Raw genomic sequence first — 22,054 nt, forward strand, 5'->3', positions numbered from 1 at the left:
GTCACATGAGGAGATATTAGGACAGTCTGGTCAAAGAGGCAGGTTTCAAATAGCATCTTAAAGGAGATGAGGAGGTAGAGAGAGAGACACAGAATGACTTAGAACAGCAGTTCACAAACAGAGTTGCAACCCCAAGTGCGGTCACGCAAACAGCAATTGGAGTGGCAAGTTCCTCCTCCTCCAGATTGCGTCAGGCCCTGCTCGTGTCTTGGTCTCCGAATTTTTTTTTCTTTCTTCAAGACCATTTAAAATCATGCGCCTTGGACAGCTAGTAGCACAGTTACCAGTGGTCAGGGCTGGAGGGGTGTGCCAAGGAAATCAACATGCATGGCAGCCCAGAATTGGTGACCTGAATTCACTATTTAAGTGTTATAACCATGAAAAAGTGATTTTTCTCCTCTTACAGGGTCTTTCTGCTAGTACACTCTCATTCTGTGCACAACTGGATTAAGTGAACCAGCACTAATAATTTGCAAAACATATGAATCAAAGAAAATTTTAAACTAAACTTATCATGAAGCATTAAATTAGTAACAAAGTAATGCATCAGCTTTGAAGAGTTTCAATTCAGTTGTTTGTTTAAAGACCAGCCTCATATAGCAGCTCCTTGTATTCTTATGTTTAAGCAATTGTTTTGTTCAAAATTTAATGTTTTTGAAGATTTTTGTTTAAACAGTTTCATTTGTAAGTTAAGTGACCATTAGGCAAGTTAATGGTCAGGGAACCACTAGAACAAAGTCTACAGAGTTCCAGTTTTGGCAAACTATTTCCCTTGCAACATATTAAGATAATTAAATTGCATAACATGGGAAGAATGCCTTGCTTATGGAAAATTACATTTGTTTCATATATAACGGAGTAGAAGTAGTTACGCTATGTTAATTATGAATGAATGGAAGTGTAAGGTTTTTGGATTCGGGCCCATAGATACCTAAATAGGCAGTCAACTAGTCATATGTAATTATAAGATAGTTTACTAGGTTTGTTAAGAAACAAGTTTAGATATGATGCAGTGACTAATTAGACAGAAAACGTATGTTTTTTTAAAATATCCATTCATGGGATATGGGCATCGCTGGCTAGGCCAGCATTTTTTGCCCATCCCTAATTGTCCTTGAGAAGGTGGCGGTGAGCTGCCTTCTTGAACTGCTGCAGGCCATGTGGTGTAGGTACAACCACAGTGCTGTTAGGGAGGGAGTTCCAGGATTTTGACCCAGCGACAGTGAAGGAATGACGATATATTTCCAAGTCAGGATGGGGAGTAGCTGAGGGGAACTTCCAGGTGGTGGCGTTCCCATGTATCTGCTGCCCTTGTCATTCTAGATGGTAGCGGTCATGGTTTGAAAGGTGCTAAGGAGCCTTTGTTAAGCTTCTGCAGTGGATCTTGCAGATGGTACACACTGCTGACACTCTTCATCAGTGGTAGAGGGAGTGAATGTTTGTGGAAGGGGTGCCAATCAAGAAGGCTGCTTTGTCCTGGATGGTATCAAGCTTCTTGAGTGTTGTTGGAGCTGCACGCATCCAGGCAAGTGGAGATTATACCATCATACTCCTGACTTGTGCCTTGTAGATAGTGGACAGGCTTTGGGGAGTCAGGTGGTGAATTATTCGTTGCAGGACTCGTAGCCTCTTACCTGCTCTTGTAGCCACAGTATTTATATGGCTAGCCCAGTTCAGTTTCTGGTCAATGGTAAACCACAGGCTGTTGACAGTGGGGGTAATGTTGACAGTGATGGTAATGCCCTTGAATGTCAAAGGACAATGGTTAGATTCTCTCTTAATGGAGATAGTCATTGATTGGCACTTATGTGGCATGAATGTTACCTGCCACTTGTCAGCCCAATCCTGGATATTGTCCAGGTCTTGCTGCATTTGGATACGGACTACTTCAGCACTTGAGGAGTTGTGAGTAGTGCAATCAATGATTGTGCAATCATCAGTGAACATCTCCACTTCTGACCTTATGATGGAAGGAAGGTCATTGATGAAACAGCTAAAGATGGTTGGGCCTAGGACATTGCTGAGGAACTCCTGCAGTGATGTCTTGGAACTGAGATGATTGACCTCCAACAAGCACAACCACCTTCCTTTGTGCTAGATATGACTCCAACCAGTGGAGAGTTTTCCCCCTGATTCCTATTAACTCCAGTTTTGCTAGGTCTCCTTGAAGCAACACTTGGCCAAATGCTGCTTTGATGTCAAGGGCAGCCACTTTCACCTCACCTCTGGAGTTCAGCATGTTTGAACCAAGGCTGTAATGAGGTCACAGTTGAGACACGCTGGCAGAGCCCAAACTGGGCGTCAGTGAGCAGGCTATTGCTAAGCATATCCCCCGCTCCGCATGATAGCATTGTTGATGATCCCTTCCATCACTTCACTGATGACCAAGTGCGGACTGATGGAGCAGGAATTGGCCGGGTTGGATTTGTCCTGCATTCTGTGTACAGGACACACCTGGGCAATTTTCCACATTGCCAGGTAGATGCCAGTGTTATAGCCGTATTGGAACAGCTTGGCTAGGACCGCAGCAAGTTCTGTAGCACAAGTCTTCAGCACTATTGCCGGAATATTGTCAGGGCCCATAGCCTTTGTGGCATCCAGTGCCTTCAAGAGTTTCTTGATATCATGTGGCGTGAATTGAATTGGCTGAAGACTAGCATTTGTAACACTGGGGATCTCCAGAGGAGGCAGAGATGGATCATCCACCTGGCACTTCTGGCTGAAGACTGTTGTCAATGCTTCACCTTATCGATTGCATTGATGTGATATACTAAGCTCCTCCATTATTGAGTTTGGGGATATTTGTGGAGCTGCCTCCTCCAGTGAGCTGTTTAATTGCCCACCACCATTCATGATTGGATCTGGCAGGACTGCAGAGCTTAGATCTGATCCGTTGATTGTGGAATCACTCAGCTCTATCACTTGCTGTTTTTGCTGTTTGGCATGCAAGTAGTCCTGTGTTGTAGCTTCACCAGGTCGACACATCAGTTTTAGATGCGCTTGATGCTGATCCTGGCATGCCCTCCAGCACTCTTCATTGAACCAGGGTTGATGCCCTGTTTTGATGGTAATGGTGGAGCAGGGGATATGCTGGGCTATGAGGTTACAGATTGTGTTCAAGTAAAATTTTGCTGCTGTTGATGGACCACAGCGCCTCATGGATGCCCAGCATTAAGTTGCTAGATCTGTTTGAAATCTATCCCACTTAACAAGTTGATAGCGGCACACAACACGATGGAGGGTATCCTCAATGTGAAAGCGGGGCTTCTTCTCCACAACGACTGTGCGGTGGTCACTCCTAACGATACAGTCATGGACAAATGCATCTGCAAAAGGCAGGCTGGTGAGGATGAGTTCAAGTATGTTTTTCCCTCTCATCTGTTCCCTCACCACCTGTCGCAGATCCAGTCTAGCAGTTATGTCTTTTGGGACTCAGCCAGCTCAGTCAGTAGTGGTGCAACTGAGCCACTCTTGGTGATGGACATTGAAGTCCCCCAACCAGAATACATTCTGTGCCCTTGCCATCCTTAGTTGTTCCTCCAAGTGGTGTTCAACATGGAGCAGCACTGATTCATCAGCTGAGGGAGGGCGATACGTGGTAATCAGCAGGAGGTTTCCCTGCCCATGTTTGACCTGATGCCATGAATTCACGGGGACCAGAGTCGATATTGAGGGCTCCCAGGGCAACACTCTCACAACTCTGTACCACCTCTGCTGGGTCTGTCCTGACGGTTGGATGGAACATACCCAGGGACGGTGATGGTGGTGTCTGGGACATCATCTGTAAGGTGTGACTCAGTGTGTATGTCTATTTAGAAACATAGAAAATAGGAGCAGGAGTAGGCCATTCGTGCCTGCTCCGCCATTCATTATGATCATGGCTGATCATCCAACTCAATAGCCTGCTCCCGCTTTCTCCACATATCCGTTGATCCCTTTCGCCCCAAGAACTATATCTAACTCCTTGAAAACATACAATGTTTTGGCCTTAGCTACTTTGTGGTAGCAAATTCCACAAGCTCACACTCTGAGCGAAGAAATTTCTCCCCATCCTAGTCCTAAATGGTCTACCCTGTATCCTCAGACTGCGACTTCTGGATTCCCCCACCATCGAGAGCATCCTTTCTGCATCTACCTTGTCCAGTCCTGTTAGAGTTTTATAGGTTTCTATTTTGGCGCAAGCCTCCAGATGTTAATGAGGACGACTTTAAAAGGTAGACAGGGCTAGGTTTGCCGTTGTCATTTCCGATGCCCAGGCTGATGCTGGGTGGTCCATCCGGTTTCATTGCTTTTTATTGACTTTTTAGTGGTTTGATACAACCGAGTGGTTTTCCCAGCTATTTCAGAGAGCATTTAAGAGTCAACCACACTGTGCAGATCTGGAGTCACATGTAGGCCAGACCAAGTGAGGGCAGAAAATTTCCTTCCCCAAAGGACATTTGTGAACCTGATGGGATTTTACGACAAACAACAATAGGTTCATGGTCAAAATTAAGCTTTTAATTCAGATTCCACCATCTGCCATGGTGGGATTTGAACCTAGTCCCCCAAGCATTACCATGGGTCCCTGGATTACCAGTCCATTGACAATACCATTGCTCCATTGCCTGCCCTACAATCCATGACAGTTAAGAGCAGTTTACTGATTCCAGATGGCGGACAAACAGTCAGCACAGGGTGTGTTGATGTAATCATCCTCCTTCTCCTCATCCATCTTAAGAGCACTGCAACCTCACCATGACACCTCACCAGTGTCTCACTAGTAGAACAACCATTTACTATATACACCCTTTTTTGGGTCTGGTAGTTTACCCAGTGTCGATCATGTATGTAACTATTCTGATTAATGGATACAAAACAGGTACTCCAAACGTCAAGGTGGTCACCACCTCCCTCTTTGTCATCTTGCTTGAGGTCAGCTTTCAGTTTACATCATGCTGAGGGTCATACACTGGTCCTTTCTAAACAATTGCATAGATAAGGAGGTACACAGGACGCCATCTTAACAGCTTAGGAATGTCAATATGGCAGCCTGAATTAAATGACCTTGCCCATTTCCAAAGACTATTTCAAAATTGTTGCCTTTTCAGAATGCTTTTTAGGGAATTTTTAATTATGTAGAAAAAAGCTTTATATTAAAGACCCCAATATCTTACAAAAGTGTGAATTTTTCATCTAACAATAGAATATCACATCCTGGAACGGCCTCTGGGAAATGAGCAAAACTGGTCCATAGCAAAATGTAACAACTAAAGAAGTAGTTGTTGCTAAATAGTAATTTTTTGCCAGAGGTCTCTGGGAGTAGTGTTCCTAGCTGATGGAAATATGGATCATAAGTGAAGCTGCATCAAATAATTTGTGTTAAAAGCAAATCTGGACTTGGACTTAATTGATGTTATCATTCATCATAAAGATTTATAAAGTACTATCAATTGCCTGTGCAATATCAATAGATTTTTTTTAAAGCTATGTTTTTATATGTTTGTGGGTATGTAGTTATTTTTGAGCTATAATGTGAAACCAAGTCTCCTGAAATTAAAGTCAATGTACAGACCTTTTTTTCCCCAGACTGGAGGTCCCCAAGGATGAGTTTCAAGACTGGTGTTTTTATTGATCTCTATTTATAATCTAGATTTGGGCGTTCAGAGCACAATTTCAAAATTTGTAGATACCACAAAACTTGACAGACTGGTGGAATGGGCGGATGAAATTTAATGCAGGGAATTATAAAGTGATCCATTTTCTTCCCACCGAAATGTAGACAATGCATAATAAAGAATACAATTCTAAAGTGGGTGCAGGAACAGAGGGACCTGGGCGTATTTATGCTCAAATCATTAAAGGTGGCAGAGCAAGTTGAGAAAGCAATGAATAAGGCACATCGTATTCTGGGCTCTAGAAATAGAGGCCTGGAGTACAAGGCAAGGAATTTTTGGTGCACCTTTATAAAACACTGGTTTGGCCTCAAATGGAGTAGTGTCCAATTCTGGGCTCCACACTTTAATAGCTTCTTCACAGTCCTCGTGGAGAAGATGCAAAGATTTACAAGAATAATTTCAGGGATGAGGGACTGAAGCTACATGGAGAGATTGAAGAAGCTGGGGCTGTTCTCCTGGGTGAAGGTTGAGAGGAGGTTTGATACAGATGTTCAAAATCATGAGGGGTCTGGACAGAGTAGATAGGGAAACACTGTTCCCGTTGTTGGAAGGGTCAAGAACCAGAGGATTTAAGGTGAATGGCAAAAGAACGAAAGGTGTCATGAGGAAAACCCTTTATATACAGCGAGTGGTTAGGATCTGGAATGCACTGCTGAGAGTGTGGTGGAAGCAGCTTCTATTGTGGCCTTCAAAAGAGAATTGCTTAATTAACTGAAGCAAAAAACCAGTTCCGGGTTACATGAAAAAGGCAGAGAAATGGGACCAGCTAAGTTGTTCTTGCAGAAAGCCAGCAAGGACACTTTTGTATTTCTGTTTGCTTAATACAAACTTTCCAATCTCACAGAACTAAACATAGGTTCGGTTTTATTTGAAGATTTTGTACAGGAGTGCTCAGCAGACAGATTTACTATGAATATTCAACAGCTATTGTTAATAGCAAAGTACAGCTGCAACTGCTTCACACCACATGCTATTAGCCAAACTGGAAGCTCCTCTGAACAAGGTCTACTGGTTACATGGTTTATATCCTGGCTACTGACTCAATAGCATATACTCTCAGTGATATCACAACATCCTCTTTTCTTCCCCCCAAGATAACATTACAGATATTATGAAAATACATATACGAGTAGTTCTGAAAGTTATTTACAAGTAAAAATCTGTGTTCAAGAGTTTAAGGATTTAAGAATTTACGAGTGTCTGTATAATGTGCTTCAACGCTCCTCTCAGATCTCGTAATGGTATCTGAGATCTAGACTTGGGTGTTTTTGACTTGTGTTGGTATGAAGAAGAGTCTTATGGACTCAAAACATTAACTCTGTTTCTCTCTCCACAGATGCTGAGCTTTTCCAGCATTTTCTGTTTTCCAGATGTCCAGCATCCGCAGTATTTTGCTTTTGTATCTTGTGTATTGTCTGAATGTTAATTGTTTTCATGGTGGCCTTTCACTCACAATTTCACTCTCCAAGTCAATCTTTGGATGTGTTCTACGCACAGTTGGACCGCTAGGTGTTATACAGTTAAACAATTCCCTTCGCTGGCTTCTGCTTCTTCTTAACGTCGCTCCATTCATTGGGTATGGGGATCACTGATTCAGCCTGCATTTATTGCCCATCCCTAATTGCCCTTGTTCAGAGGACAGTTAAGAGTCAACCACATTGCTGTGGGTCTGGAGTCACATGTAGGCCAGACCAAGGAAGGATGGCAGATTTCCTTCCCTAAAGATGGGTTTTTACAACATGATGCTCGTGATTTTTATTGAATTCCAAATTTCACCATCTGCCGTGGTGGGATTTGAACCCCAGTCCCCAGAGCATCACCCTGGGTCTCTGGAATACCACTATGCCACCCCTTGACTTCATAGGATTTAGGCTGCACACTCTGGATACTTCTGCGGATAACCAAGCACCTTGGGTAGGATGTATGACTTAAACCGCTCAGCAAGATTGTCCTTAACTGCCTGCCGAACACGATTTCTGCTGGTGATGGTTGGCACATATCTAAAGGCGTTGCTCTTACATGTAACAGCAATATGGAGATCTTGTTTCATTTCCCTGCAATTTCACTTAACAGTGCAAACCATTCGCTCAGTGACACCGTTGGATCTGGGCTAGTGTGGCAAGACTGTCAAATTGTTCATGCCCAATTTAGCACGTCACTAAAAGATCATCCAATGTACTATGGTCCATTGTCCAATATGATCTCTTCAGGCATATCAAACAAGCTGAAAACTGAACTCATTGTGCCCGGCATTGAGGTATCCTTGAATTGTCTGATGGAAAACTTGGAAAAGTAGTCAGTGACTAAAAGAAAATTGTCATCGAGAATAGTGAATAAATATGTTGCAATTTTAGACCATGGAACTTGGTAATGGTGTAAAGGGTCTTTGTGTTAACGTGGCTGGTGTCTGTGGCATGTTTTGTACATTCTCACTGTCTTCTCGATGTCATTGTTGAAAACTGACCAATACAACACATACCTTGCCAGGCACCATATTCACTCTATGTCTTTTGTATCTAGTATAACTGTAAAATATGTCCTAGCAAAGGGCTTCAGGAACAACCACCTGCTTTCCCTTGAAAATCACATCTCAGCATGGCCAAAAACATCTCGGGGTGTCTGGCACTTCTTGTATCCTATCAGGCCAACCTTCTACAATGGCTCTCCATAATGTCTTCAGTGATGTATCATATGCCGTTTCCTCCTGAAGTTGTTGGACTTGTGTTGACCAAAATTCATCAGACTGATGTTCAGTACATTTCTACATCGATGTCTATGCCATCTACTAGTAGATCTAGCAAGACATGTGCTCTTTTTTCTCCCCAGGTTGGGTAAGCTGCTCGGTGTGCCTGAAGTAGTCATTTTGCTATTAGGTTTGTAACAGATGCTGAAGTCATAGCCCTGTATTTTTATCGTAAGTTGTTGTAGCCTGAGTAGCACACTTGTCAGTGGCTTGCGCCAAATTATTTCCAATGGTTTGTGGTCAGTCTCCACAATGAATCATTTACCAAAAGGTAAATGTGAAGCCCTGTGATATGGAATACCAAATCAAGCATCGCACTCTCTGCTTAAATAATTGGATTGCACTTGTGATAAGACTTTTAGAACCATATGCAATTAGTTTGCCATCTTTCATAATGCACACTCCTAACTCTTTTTAAGATGCATCGACCTCTAAGATTATCTCCTTTCTTGGGTTGGTGTTGTAGAACACATGTCTCTCCTGATGATGCCTGCTTAACTGACTCTAACACGTGTTGGTCTTCCTGCCATACATATGGAGCATCCTTCCTTAGCAGCACTCTAAATGATAATGCTCTATCAGTGAACGATGCTAAGTTGAAAACTCCGAGGCATCTCTGCAAGTCCTCTTTGTCCTAGGCATTGACACGTCTCGCACAACTCCAAGTTTACGTAGGTCAGAACAGATCCCAGATCTAGAGTAGATCAAACCGAGAAAGTTAATTTGACCCACCTTCACCAGGCATTTCTTGCTTTTGGAGACGGGTCCTTCACAACAAACTGCTGCCATTAGTGAATGTAGATTTTGTTCATGCTCTTCTTTGGTTTTGCCCATTACCATAATATCATTGGTGATGTATATGCATCAGGGGTATTTCCTGTAGTTCTGTCTATATGCTGCTAGAATAGATTCTAATAGATGGATAAACAAAATCTGTGGAAGCAGTATCTTCCAAATGGTGTCCTAAAAAGAAGTGATTTATCAAGATCCCTCTGCCAAATGAACCACCCAGTATCCTTGGTGTCCAACTTGGAGAAAAACCTTGCTCCTGTAAATTTGGGATTCAATTCTCTAACACTGGAATCTTGTGCAACCACCTCTTTAAAGTGAGATTTAGAAGTCTTGGGTGTAAGCATACCTGGACTGTGCCATCTTTTTCAGTACACAGATGATGGAACTGCACCAGTTGGTGTACTGATGCACACAACAGATAATGCTGTTACACTCCATATCATCCAGCTCACTCTTTAGCTTCCCCAGTATGTGCAGACTGCATTTTCTAGGAGGGTTGATCAATAAAATTGCATCTTCCCAGAGGTGTAATAGAGCATCATCTCTAAAGTTCCCTATGGTGTTGAATCTGTCTGGGTGCATCTGTTGTAGGTCATGGACTGACTCAAAATGATTATTCTCAGCCTCTTCTGCAGCGATTAGTATTTTAGTGAGCTTGTGTATGGTCACAATGTTGAGTTTTGCAAATGCTGGTAACCTTGGAACTATTATTCTGCTCATGGCCACCAGGTAGAATAATTGTGGTTACCATGCAGACTTGCCGTAGCTACATTTCAATGTCAATGTACCTATACAATGAACTTGTGACCCATTGAATGTAGTTAGTCTGTCTATGCAGTTACAATAGATTTCATCATTGACATTTCCCAAGAGCTATTATATAATGAATGCTTGGCTCAGTTTCAAAAGTTCAAAAATCACTTAGCTCAGCAGGGGGCTGAGTATACATCTTAATTGACAGTTTTCAAAGATTTAAAAGAAAGGAGTAAATGTTTTTGATGTGGTTACTGAATAAAATTATTCCTTTTTTTTTTAATAACAGATTGACCACATGAGGGGATTTGAAATCTTTGAATGGGTTTCATGAATGAAGTTTTATCTGCACAAAGTGTGAGACTGTATCAAGAGTAAGAACTTTATAGATTGTTAGAAATCTTTTTTCATCTCCACAAGATACTGGGTGAGTCACAATGGAGGTGGAAGAAGAGGAATGAGGTGGCATGGAGATCTATGAAGTGGCATGCCTCCGGAAGCAGCAGGCCCAACTCGATCACTCCCCCATGTGAATTCACAGAGAATGGAGGAGGCTTGATCATTGAATGTCTTCAAGGCCAAGTTAGGCAAATTTTTGATCAAGGATTATTTGTGGGGGACGGAGGCGGGGGTCATGGGCAGGCATGGTCTTATTGACTGGCGGAGTAGGCTTGATTGGCCGAATGGCCTGTTCTTTCTCCTATTTCTTATGATCTTATAGTTAAACTCAAATTCATACCAAACAGCCAACATCCCAGACTCCCACAATCCCAGATAGCAGGGCAAACCTATCAGAGGTGGTAGCACACCTTCAACCATAAGTGTTAAGTAGTTAATCGAACTCAGACTCCTCCCAAGGGCCCCATCACCATCACAGAAGTCAATTCAATTTACTCCACTGATATACAGAAACAGCTGAGTTGTATGTTGGTTATTGAGGAGTTAATTTCTTTGGGATACCATCAGCATTTCTGGAAACTGTTAAACTGATCCAGGTTTTATATGTTGGCATGCATTTATTTATCAATCGTTGGTTAATGTTTTTCCATAGGAGATATGAAATTTTCCTCAACCAACACCTATTTGGCATTGGTGGGTACAAGGAAAGATGAAAGAAGATTCTGTAACATTAAGTTACCCTTGTGCTTTAGAATTTACAAAAATAATCTGAGCTACCGTGTACATCTTTATAACTTACATTACCGATACGCTCAATTCAGGTCTTAAAATGAGTGGATATTTTACAAACTAACAGAATCAGTGCAAGGTTCGGCATAACTAGTGGTATATCTCAAGTGTACTTTATAGAAGGTAAAGTACTCTGCTGTTATTCTACTCCAACTGATACCAAACTTTAAAAGTCAGTTTTAAAAGTCATATTTTGAGAATTACCTCTTGTTCCAGTATTAAATAAAGAGCAACCATTAAAATACCTTTTTTTTTTAACTGAAGTCTTATGCTGGTAGAACATTGTAAAATATATAATGGTGGATCAGATTTCTTAATAGCAGCTCATTTACTGACTCTGATGTTGGATTAAACACAGTTCTCCCTCTCCTTCCAGTGTAATTTAAGCTTCAAATACAAGAGGGACATAAAGAAAGCGCTGGACCATATTTGATGCCACACAGCCATGCGGTTATTTCCACCCCAATTCATCTCACTCGTCATTGCACAGGGTGTATCAAATTCTTCCAAGCAGAGACACAAATAGCAGCACGTCTGAGTTGATGCAATGAGGAAGTTAAACACAACTACACAAAGGAAGCTCCTAAAATTTGGGCTTGGTCACATACCAGCATTCTTTTTCAGAGAAAAGTAAAAATATACAGCACAGAAGGAAGCCATTCAACCCATTGTGCCTGTGCTGGCCAAAAAATACTTCTCCAGCCTAATACCACTTTCCAGCTGTTGGTCCAAAGTCTTGTAGGGTTACGACACCTGAAGGGCTTATCCAGTAAATTTAAATGCAATATGATTTATGCCTTTACAACTCTTTCAGGCAGTAAGTTTCAGAAACCGCTACCCTCTGGGCGAAAACATTTCTGAACATCCCCCAATTCTTCTGCTAAGGGAAAAAGGTCTTCCCTTTTTATTATGGCCTCTCAGTTTTATGCAGCTCACTTCAGTCTCCCCTCAGACATCTCTGGGCCATCTCAAACTATCCCTCTCTAATGCAATCATATCCTTTCTATAGAACTGTGACCAGAACGCGAGGTAACTAGTATTTTACACAGTTCTACAGCAGCTTAAATATCCAATTTGCCTTCTTATTCATCTCATCTCTCTCTTTCATGCTTACTTCAGGGATCTATGGTTATGCAGCCCAAGTGCTCCCCCACACTTCTCAAAATCCTAACTTCTGTGTATTCACTTGCCATTTTTGCTCTCCCTAAATGCGTTAACTCTCACTTTTTAAAAATTGATTTACAGGATGTGTGCATCACTGGCTAAGCCAGCAATTATTGCCCATCCCTAATTGCCTTCAAGGAGGTGGTGATGAGCTACCTTCTTGAACCACTACAGTCCCTGTGTTGTAGGTACATGTACAATGCTGTTAGGGAGGGAGTTCCAGGATTTTGACTCAGCGACTGTGAAGAAACAACGATATATTTCCAAGTCAGGATGCTAAGTGACGTTGAGGGGAACTTCCAGGTGGTGGTATTACCATCTAGCTGCTGCCCTTGTCCTTCTAGATGGTAGCGGTCAAGGGTTTTGAAAGTGTTGCCCAGGAAGCCTTGTTGAGTTTCTGCAGTGCATTTTGTAGATGGTACACACTGCTGCCACTGTTCGTCGGTGGTGGAGGAGTGAATGTTTGTGGAAGGGGTGCCAAACAAGAGGTCTGCTTTGTCCTGGATGGTGTCAAGCTTCTTGAGTGTTTCGGAGCTGTACTCATCCAGGCAAGTGGAGAGCACTTCTCCAAACTGAACTCTACTTGCCATTTTTATGCCCACATAACTAACATATTAATATCCTCCTGCAGTCTTTCTTCCTCGCTATCAACCAGACCAATTTTTGTAACCTCTGCAAACTTATTATTCAAGCCCCCTAAATTTAAGTCCAAATCATTGATAAAAACCACAAAAAGCAAGAGACCTAGTCCTGAGCCCTATGGAACCCCACTGAAAACAGTCTTCCAGTCACAAAAGCATAAGAATAGGAAGTAGTAGCAATGGAGGGCAGATAATTAGGATTGGAAACTGCCAGGAATTCAGTACAGGCCATGGCACTAATGAGTAAGAAGGGACTACACAGGGTGGGTGGGGGGAGGGGGGTGGTGGAGGCAGGGGTGGATTAACAGCAAAGCATAGAAATACCTGTCCATCTGCACTAAGACCTGGACAACATTCAGACTAGGGCTGATAAGTAGTAAGTAACATTTTACCACACAAGTGCCAGGCAATGACCATATCCAGTAAAAGGGAATCCAGCCTTTCTCCCAGCACAATCAACTGCATTACCATCACTGAATACCCCATTATCAATATCCTGGGGATTACCATTCGCCAGAAGCTTAACTGAACCAGCCATATAAATACAATTGATAAAAACGGAAGATCAGAAGCTCTAAATTCTGCAGCGAGTACCTCACCTACTCCCTCTCTAATGTCTGCCCACCATCTACAATCCAGCCGTATGGTGGATACTCATCCACATAACTGGATGAGCGCAGCTCCAACAACTTTCAAGAAGCTTGACATCATCCAGGACAACGCAGCCCACTTGATTGGCACCCTTCCACCACATTAAACACTCTCTTCCTCCACCAGTGGGAGCAGTGTGTGCCATATACAAGATGCAATGTAACAACTCATCTAGGTTTGGAAGCACCTTCCAAACCCACTACCTCTGCCACATAGGAGAACAAAGGCAGCCATCGCACGGACACCACCTACAAGTTACCCTCCATGTCACACATCACACTGACTTGGAACTACAGTGCCGTTCCTGCTGCTTGGTAAAAATCCTGAAACTTCCTCCCCACCAGCATTGTGGGCGTACATACACTGCATGGACTGCAGTGGTTCAAGAAGGCAGCTCTTCACCACCACCTCCAGGGAAATTAGGGATGGGCAATAAATCCAGGCCTAGCCACATCCCAAGACTGAATAAAAAAAGTATCCACTGCTGCCGCTGATTCAGAATGTTTCACCAAGTGCAGATTTCTCTAGCTCACAAGCTACCCTTGCATAATTCCATTATCAGAACTATCCAGCATGATGCCACCACCAAACACATCTTCCCTTCACACCCCTTATCGGCATTCCGTAGGGATCGCTCCCTCCGGGACACCCTGGTCCACTCCTCCATCACCCCCTACTCCTCAACCCCCTCCTATGGCACCACCCCATGCCCACGCAAAAGATGCAACACCTGCCCCTTCACTTCCTCTCTCCTCACCGTCCAAGGACCCAAACACTCCTTTCAAGTGAAGCAGCATTTCACTTGCATTTCCCCCAACTTAGTCTACTGCATTCGTTGCTCCCAATGTGGTCTCCTCTACATTGGAGAGACCAAACGTAAACTGGGCGACCGCTTTGCAGAACACCTGCGGTCTGTCTGCAAGAATGACCCAAACCTCCCTGTCGCTTGCCATTTTAACACTCCACCCTGCTCTCTTGCCCACATGTCTGTCCTTGGCTTGCTGCATTGTTCCAGTGAAGCCCAACGTAAACTGGAGGAACAACACCTCATCATCCGACTAGGGACTTTACAGCCTTCCGGACTGAATATTGAATTCAACAACTTTACGTCGTGAGCTCCTTCCCCCATCCCCAACCCCTTTCTGTTTCCCCCTTCCTTTTTTTTCCAATAAATTATAAAGATTTTCCTTTTCCCACCTATTTCCATTATATAATAAAAAACCCCACTAGAGCTATACCTTGAGTGCCCTACCATCCATTCTTAATTAGCACATTCGTTTAGATAATATCACCAACTTTAACTTTAACACCTATGTGTTCTATTGTACTATTGTCGTTGACATCTTTTGATGATCTGCTTCTATCACTGCTTGTTTGTCCCTACAACCACACCACCCCCCCACCTCTCTCTCTCTCTATCTCTCCGCCCCCCACACACACACCTTAAACCAGCTTATATTTCAACTCTTTCTTGGACTCGAACTCAAGTTCTGTCGAAGGGTCATGAGGACTCGAAACGTCAACTCTTTTCTTCTCCGCCGATGCTGCCAGACCTGCTGAGTTTTTCCAGGTAATTCTGTTTTTGTTTCAGAACTATTGCTTGGGAGTGATGGTGTAAGTGACATAGCATCTGCATGGTGTCTGTGCTCCTCTAAGGTGCTCCATCTACATGATGGTGCTCCATGTTGACAAAGACCAATACAAAGAGGAAAGTGACAAGAGTCAAGATGTAAGATAGAAGCAGCAGGTAACAATTTTGAGAGCGCAGGTTGAGGTTTCCAAGCTTGCTTCATATTTACGAAGGTGTGTGAAGGGATCTAAGAGTTACGACCCAGTTAGGGACCAATAACTTTTTGTTTAAAGTAGACAAAGTTTGAAGTCCCAGTTACCCACTAGGAGAAAAAAAGTCACAAGATTCCATGGCTATAAGCAAAAAATAAACTTTACCATACAAAGTCAGAAAAGTAAAACAATCTACAATATCAATCTTATATTCAAATTCAGGATTAACATGAAGTAAATATGAATTAACAGGCAAGCTGTGGTCAAACACCATACTGCACGTTAAATGGCAGATGCAACCAAGATGGATACCACAGATTTCTCAGCAATCCACCCAGACATCAGTGGCCACTATCAGTCAGAAAATCTTGCTGAAACTTTATCTCCCTCACAAGGAATTTCAACTCTTCACTTTTGAAGGTCCAGCCTCTGAATTCCCTTGAAAACCATTCTGACTCAGAATGCCTCAACAACTGCTCACCCCTCGATAGAGGCACCCCCCGCCTCTAATTACTGGCATAATTCCAATGCTTTTGTTAGCTTCACCAAGCTGGCACGGCCCTTGGGTTTCTTCAAACTCCACTCTCCCAGCTGCACTGAGCTATAAATGGCTCCCAAAGCTTTTCTGAGCCATAACTGCCTTCAGCACGAAACCAGCAGCCTTCTGCCACCTTCTCATCTCCCCAGGACTTCCCTTGAGCCCCAACTGCCTGGAGCCTGCTAACAGCTCCCAAGGCATCTCCGTGAACTGAAAACCACATGAGGTCCAAATTGCTGGTAGAGGGTATTGTTGCAAGCACACAGATAAATTGAAACTAGAAAACTTTCTTAAACACCACCCATCTCCATGATGATATAGCCTTTAAGTCAGTCTACCTGCTGTTTTATGCCTCTCTCTCTTCTATTCTGACTCTATTCAACAAACATGGGTAACCTTCTGAACTGCCATTTTCTTTTGGATGTTCTGGAAATCTCTAAAGCCCAGCATTTTAGTTACCTGACCTTCATAGCAACAACCTTGCCAGAACTAAACATTACATCTAAAATATTAACATGAATCATGAAAGTAGGTATCCATCACCTAAGTAATATGCAGATACACTGCTGCAGTATGCCACTAGACTCTCCATCATGGAAGCTCATAACTGCCTGGGCTAGTGATGTATTGAGTTTTTTTGTTCTGCCTGCAACATCTAAAATACTGGGACCACAATCCTTTAGCCTTGGATCTCGCCATAACATTATGTGCAGGTTATTCAATGCAGCAAGGTGAGAGGAAGCAGAGAGTTAGTTAGTGGCTGTTGAGAAGGTAATAGAGTTGTGTTGGGCTTGTGCATGCAGTGCTGGGTGAAGAAAAATTAATACGGAATGAGGTTGGGGAGTGATGAATGTAAAGAGAAGTTCTGATATGAAATGAGGAAGCAGTGGTGGATGCAGTTGCTACATGTGCAAGTGGCAGTGTTTGTAGAGAGAATGGTATTTGATGAGCGGTGTGAAGAATGAGTTCAGACTGTTTAGAATAAGGGAAAAAAAAGTGTTTTGGTTTCACCTCATGATTGCCTAGGGAAAATGTGGGAAAAAAAATTGCTGAATGATGGGAGGATGTCAGATAATGCTGCAAGGTGCTAGCTAGTGGTGAAGACCTTTACTCACTGTTGCTGCTCATGAGGTCATTAAATGTCTTCCAGTATTGAAGGCAGGTTCTATGGGTGATGATATTGGCACTGATCCTGCCAGTCACCTCTGTCCAGGTCTGCTTCATCTTGGTCATGGTATACCATTGCAGATTGCCCCTCACTTACTCAACTGAGACCTCACAAAAGCAGGGATTCTCATCTACCTTGCCAAAAACTCTTGCAGTGTTGCTTAATTGGAAATGCAACCAGGGAATGTAACTCCACTTTAAGAGGTACATCCCCACTTCAGGTCGGCATTGGATATCACACCAGCAATTGCACGGGCCATGTAGGTGGACTCACTGATTTATACTGCATGCAACCCATCAAATTTAAATCAGGTCCAGGTGTTAAATGGTCCAGACCCCATGGCCAAGGATCTGTGGGGATTCCTGCCCACCCCAAATCCATCTCAGGTGAAAATTATGGATCATTCAAATGAGTAACACCAGCTATACAAAGCATGACTCAAATTCAAATAGAATCATACGCTGTTAGAATACACAAATTTTCAGAAACCTTTAAAGTAGTTGGAATTATATCGCTCTGTGCAGATGACCAAAGGGAAGTCACAGAGCAGGTGATTCCACCTTCAACATAACCATCCCAACAGCAGAGGTTGTGCAATTCTGAAAATAGCTGATATGCAACCATTGTTTCCTAGGTATTAGTCAAAATACAAGAAGTAGCAAACAGCCATGAGAACAATCCTGGTGTATAGGGCTCAGTTATGAAAAAAGTCTGGAAAAGCATAAGCTCTTCAGCCTTTAAGATCACTTCTCAAATATTTCCTTTCAAAAAGGATAAAAAAGTATTAAAAAGGTAATTCCAGAACATCATTTGAAATTAAATTGAGGGCATGATGAGGGGACACAAGATCAATCTATTAAAATGTAGATTTAAAACTAAAATCAATATGTTCTCTTTGCAGCAGGAATGACTGACATATAAAATGAACTCCTAGTAGAGCTGTGAGGTTAAAAACCCTGTAATAATTTACAAAATACTTGGATGCTTCATTAAGGCAATTAGAAATGTGAGGCTGCATCACACAAATAACAAACAAATGGATTAGACGATACATAACAGATTATCCTTAAAGGAACAAGTGCAAGCAGATTGAAGTAAGAATTCAGATTTTTATCCAAACTAATTACTTTTTTCTTCAGTAAAGAATTTTCAAAATGGCATAAACAGGAAGCAAATGCAATGGCTTTGCGTGTAATCTTCCCCCATTGTAAATAAGCCCCATTAAAATTATTTGTTGTGTACTTGCATCAGCTGCCAAATATGTTACTTGGTAGGATAAAGACTCAACTCAGCGTCAATTTCCATTAACAGCCCTCTGTCATTTACAAACTAACTAGTTTAAAAATCTATGCAAAATACTATACCAATAACAGCAAAACAAGAAATCGGATAAAGCTCAAGAATGAATAGCTTCAAATGGTCACCAATAAGGCTTGCAAAGACTGGTCTTATTCTCCACGAGGCTTAGTCAAGCCTAGCCTTTTCACTGCTAGGATATGTACATTCATATATACGTTCAATCTTGCAGGTGAGCATTTTCCTCATTTGCTGTGACACTTGCGTGGCACAAGCCCAAGCCTGGATATTGTCCAGGTCTTGCTGCATTTGAACATGGGCTGCTTCAGTATCTGAGTCGTCGTGAATGGTGCTGAACATGGTGCAATCATCAGTGAACATCCCCACTTCTTGCCTTATGATGGATGGAAGGTCATTGATGAAGCAGCTGAAGATGAGTGGGCCTAGGACACTGCCCTGAGGAACTCCTGCAATGATGTCCTGGAGCTGAGATGACTGACCTCCAACAACCACCTTCCTTTGTGTTATGTATGGCTACAACCAATGGAGAGTTTTCCCCCAGATTGCCATTGACTCCAGTTTTGCTAGGGTTCCTTGATGCCACAATCAGTCAAATGCAGCCTTGATATCAAGGGCAGTCACTCTCACCTCACCGCAGGAGTTCAACTCTTTTATCCATGTTTGAACTAAGGCTGTCACGAGGTCAGGAGCTGAGTGGCCCTGGCAAAACCCAAGCTGGGCCTCAGTGAGCAGGTTATTGCTAAGCAAGTGCCGCTTGATAGCACTATTGATGACCCCTTCCATTGTTTTACTGATGATGGAGAGGAAAGTAATAGGGAAGTAATTGACCAGGTTGGATTTGTCCTGCTTTTTGTGGACAGGGCATACCTGGCCACAATTTTCCACATTGCTGGGTAGATGCCAGTGTTGTAGCTGTACTGGAACAGCTTAGTTAAGGGTGCAGCAAGTTCTGGAGCATAAGTCTTCAGTACTTTTGCCAAAACATTGTCAAGGCCCATAGTCTTTGCAGTATCCAGTGCCTTCAGCCATCTCTTGATAGCACGTGGAGTGAATCGAATTGGTTGAAGACTGGCATCTGTGATGCTGGTGACCTCTGGAGGAGGCCAAGATGGATCATCCACTCGGCACTTCTGGCAAAGAATGTAGCAAAGGCTTCAATCTTATCTTTGATGTGCTGAGCTCCCCCATCATTGAGGATGGGGATATTTGTGGAGCCTCCTCCTCCAGTGAGCTGTTAAATTGTCCACCACCATTCACAACTGGATGTGGCATGTTTGCAGAGCTTAGATATGATCAGTTGATTGTGGAGCCACTTAGCCCTGTCTATCACTTGCTGTTTACGCTGTTTGGCACACAGGTAATCCTGTGTTATAGCTTCACCAGGTTGACAGCTCATTTTTAGGTATGCCTGGTTCTGCTCCAGGAATGCATCCTGCACTCTTCATTGAACCAGGGTTGATCCCCTGGCTTGATGGTAATGGCAGAGTGAGGGAAATGCCAGACCTGAGGTTACAGATTGTGTTCTGCCATTCAGCTGCTGCTGATGGCCCAAGCCTTCGTGGATGCCCAGTCTTTAGTTTCTAGATCTATTCAAAATCTATCCTATTTAGCACAGTGGGAGTGCCACACAAGACAATGGAGGCTATCTTCAATGTGAAGACAGGACTTGGTCCCCACAACGACTGTGCAGTGGTCACTCCTGCCGATACTGTCACAGACAGATGCATCTGTGGCAGACAGGTTGGTGAGGATGAGGTCACTTATGTTTTTTCATCTTGTTGGTTATCTCACCACCAGCTGCAGACACAGTCTAGCAGCTACATCCTTTAGGATTCAGCCAGCTCAGTCAGTAGTGGTGCTACCGAGTCACTCTTGGTGGTGGACATTGAAATCCCCCACCCAGAGTACATTCTGTGCCCTTGCCATCCTCAGTGCTTCCTCCAAGTGGTGTTCAGCATGGAGCACCACTGGTTCATCAGCTCAGGGAAGGCAGTACATGGTTATTAGCAGGAGGTTTCTGTGCCCATGCACCTCCCACCCGACTGTATGCCACTGTGCCGCCACATCTGTTAGTTCTAAACTGGCGGTGGGACAGGACATACTCAGGGATTGTGATGGTGATGTCTCTGGCATTATCTGTAAGATATGATTCCATGAGGGTGACGATACCAGGTTGCTGTTTGACTCGTCTGTGAGACAGCTCTCCCAATTTTGCCCCCCGACATTAGTAAGGACGACTTTGCAGAGTCGACAGGACTGAGTTTGCCGTTGTCATTTCCGGTGCCCACGTCAATGCCAGGTGGTCCATCCGGTTTCATTCCTTTTTGAGACTTTGTAGCAATTTGATACTTAGGTTGGAAACATACGTCCCTAAGTTCCTATGTATATGATACAGTTCGTTAACAATTTCCAGTCATTTATAAACAGTATAGTTTTAACATCTGTGTGATGTAGACTATGTATCTATAGCAAAAAAAAACAAGATTATAAATGACTGACCTGTTCAGGAATCAGTGCCAACAATTGGAACTACACACAGTGAATTCATCATACTTTACAAGTTATTTGAAACAATTGTATGCTGTCTGATTAATGGACACATTTTAATTGAAATTCCTGCCAGGTCTCCCTAATAGAAAAAGGAAGATGTTACAGGTTTGGGGCCTTCTCTTAGATTTTCCCTTGGTATAATGATGCTGGTCACACCTGTAAGCAGTCTGAGCATCTTGAGATTCCATGTATGCTTGTACTGTTCAATATCTAAACATACGATAGCGTAACCACAGCATCCCTTGTCACCCAAGCTGAACCTGTATCTTTTGCATATGCTACCATATGTGTCTCCAAACCTTTTGGAATTGGCCCAGGAAAACATCTGATAGTAAAAGACAAAGCAACAAATACAAGCTTTTTTCTTAAATTTCACTGCAAGGAAACACACAGAGCAATCATTATGATCAGACTTACTTAAATCAGTACAACTTGTCTTTGAGTAATAATAGAAAATGATGAAAGTTATGGGCTTTCACAAATCAATTGGGCATCCTAATCGACTTAAGCAAAATAACTCCAAATTACTCAATGCTAAATACCCAAGCCTGGAACAAGTTCATCCTTTAGTTTCATATTTGAAAATCTTGATGGACAACCTACGTCTTTTTCTGTTTCTAAATCCTCCTGTGTTGACAACTCAAGACAGCAGCAGAGGCAAAATACTGCGGATGCTGGAAATCTGAAATTAAAAAAAAATGCTGGAAAAACTCAATAGGTCTGACAGCATCTGTGGGGCATCCTTTTCTCCACTGCTGACCATAAGACCATAAGACATAGGAGCCGAAATCAGGCCATTCGGCCCATTGAGTCTGCTCTGCCATTCAATCAGGCCTACCGGGTTTTTCCAGCATTTTTTTGTTTTTGTTCAAGAGGAGGGCATATGCTAGCCAACTCTTATCAACCTCACGTGCTGCTGTATAGTGGTTATGTTATTGGACTAGTATTCCAAAGTACTGGACTAGTAATCTGGATGCACGAGTTCAAACTCCACCATGGCAGCTGGAGAATTTAAATTCAGGTAATTAAATAAATCTTGAATTAAAAACCTACTATTAGCAACCACAAAACTACCGGCTTGTCATTAAAACCCATCTGGTTCACTAACGT

The 22,054-nt window shown here is 42.8% G+C and overlaps 1 protein-coding gene across 4 annotated transcripts in view; it reads right to left on the reverse strand.

The window, feature by feature from the left end:
- The window catches only part of tec (tec protein tyrosine kinase), a 194,689-nt gene that overhangs the window by 146,055 nt on the left and 26,580 nt on the right, over positions 1 to 22,054 (reverse strand). The window lies entirely within an intron of this gene.

Source organism: Carcharodon carcharias, chromosome 1 (genome assembly GCF_017639515.1).
Source record: "Carcharodon carcharias isolate sCarCar2 chromosome 1, sCarCar2.pri, whole genome shotgun sequence".
Lineage (NCBI taxonomy): Eukaryota > Metazoa > Chordata > Chondrichthyes > Lamniformes > Lamnidae > Carcharodon > Carcharodon carcharias.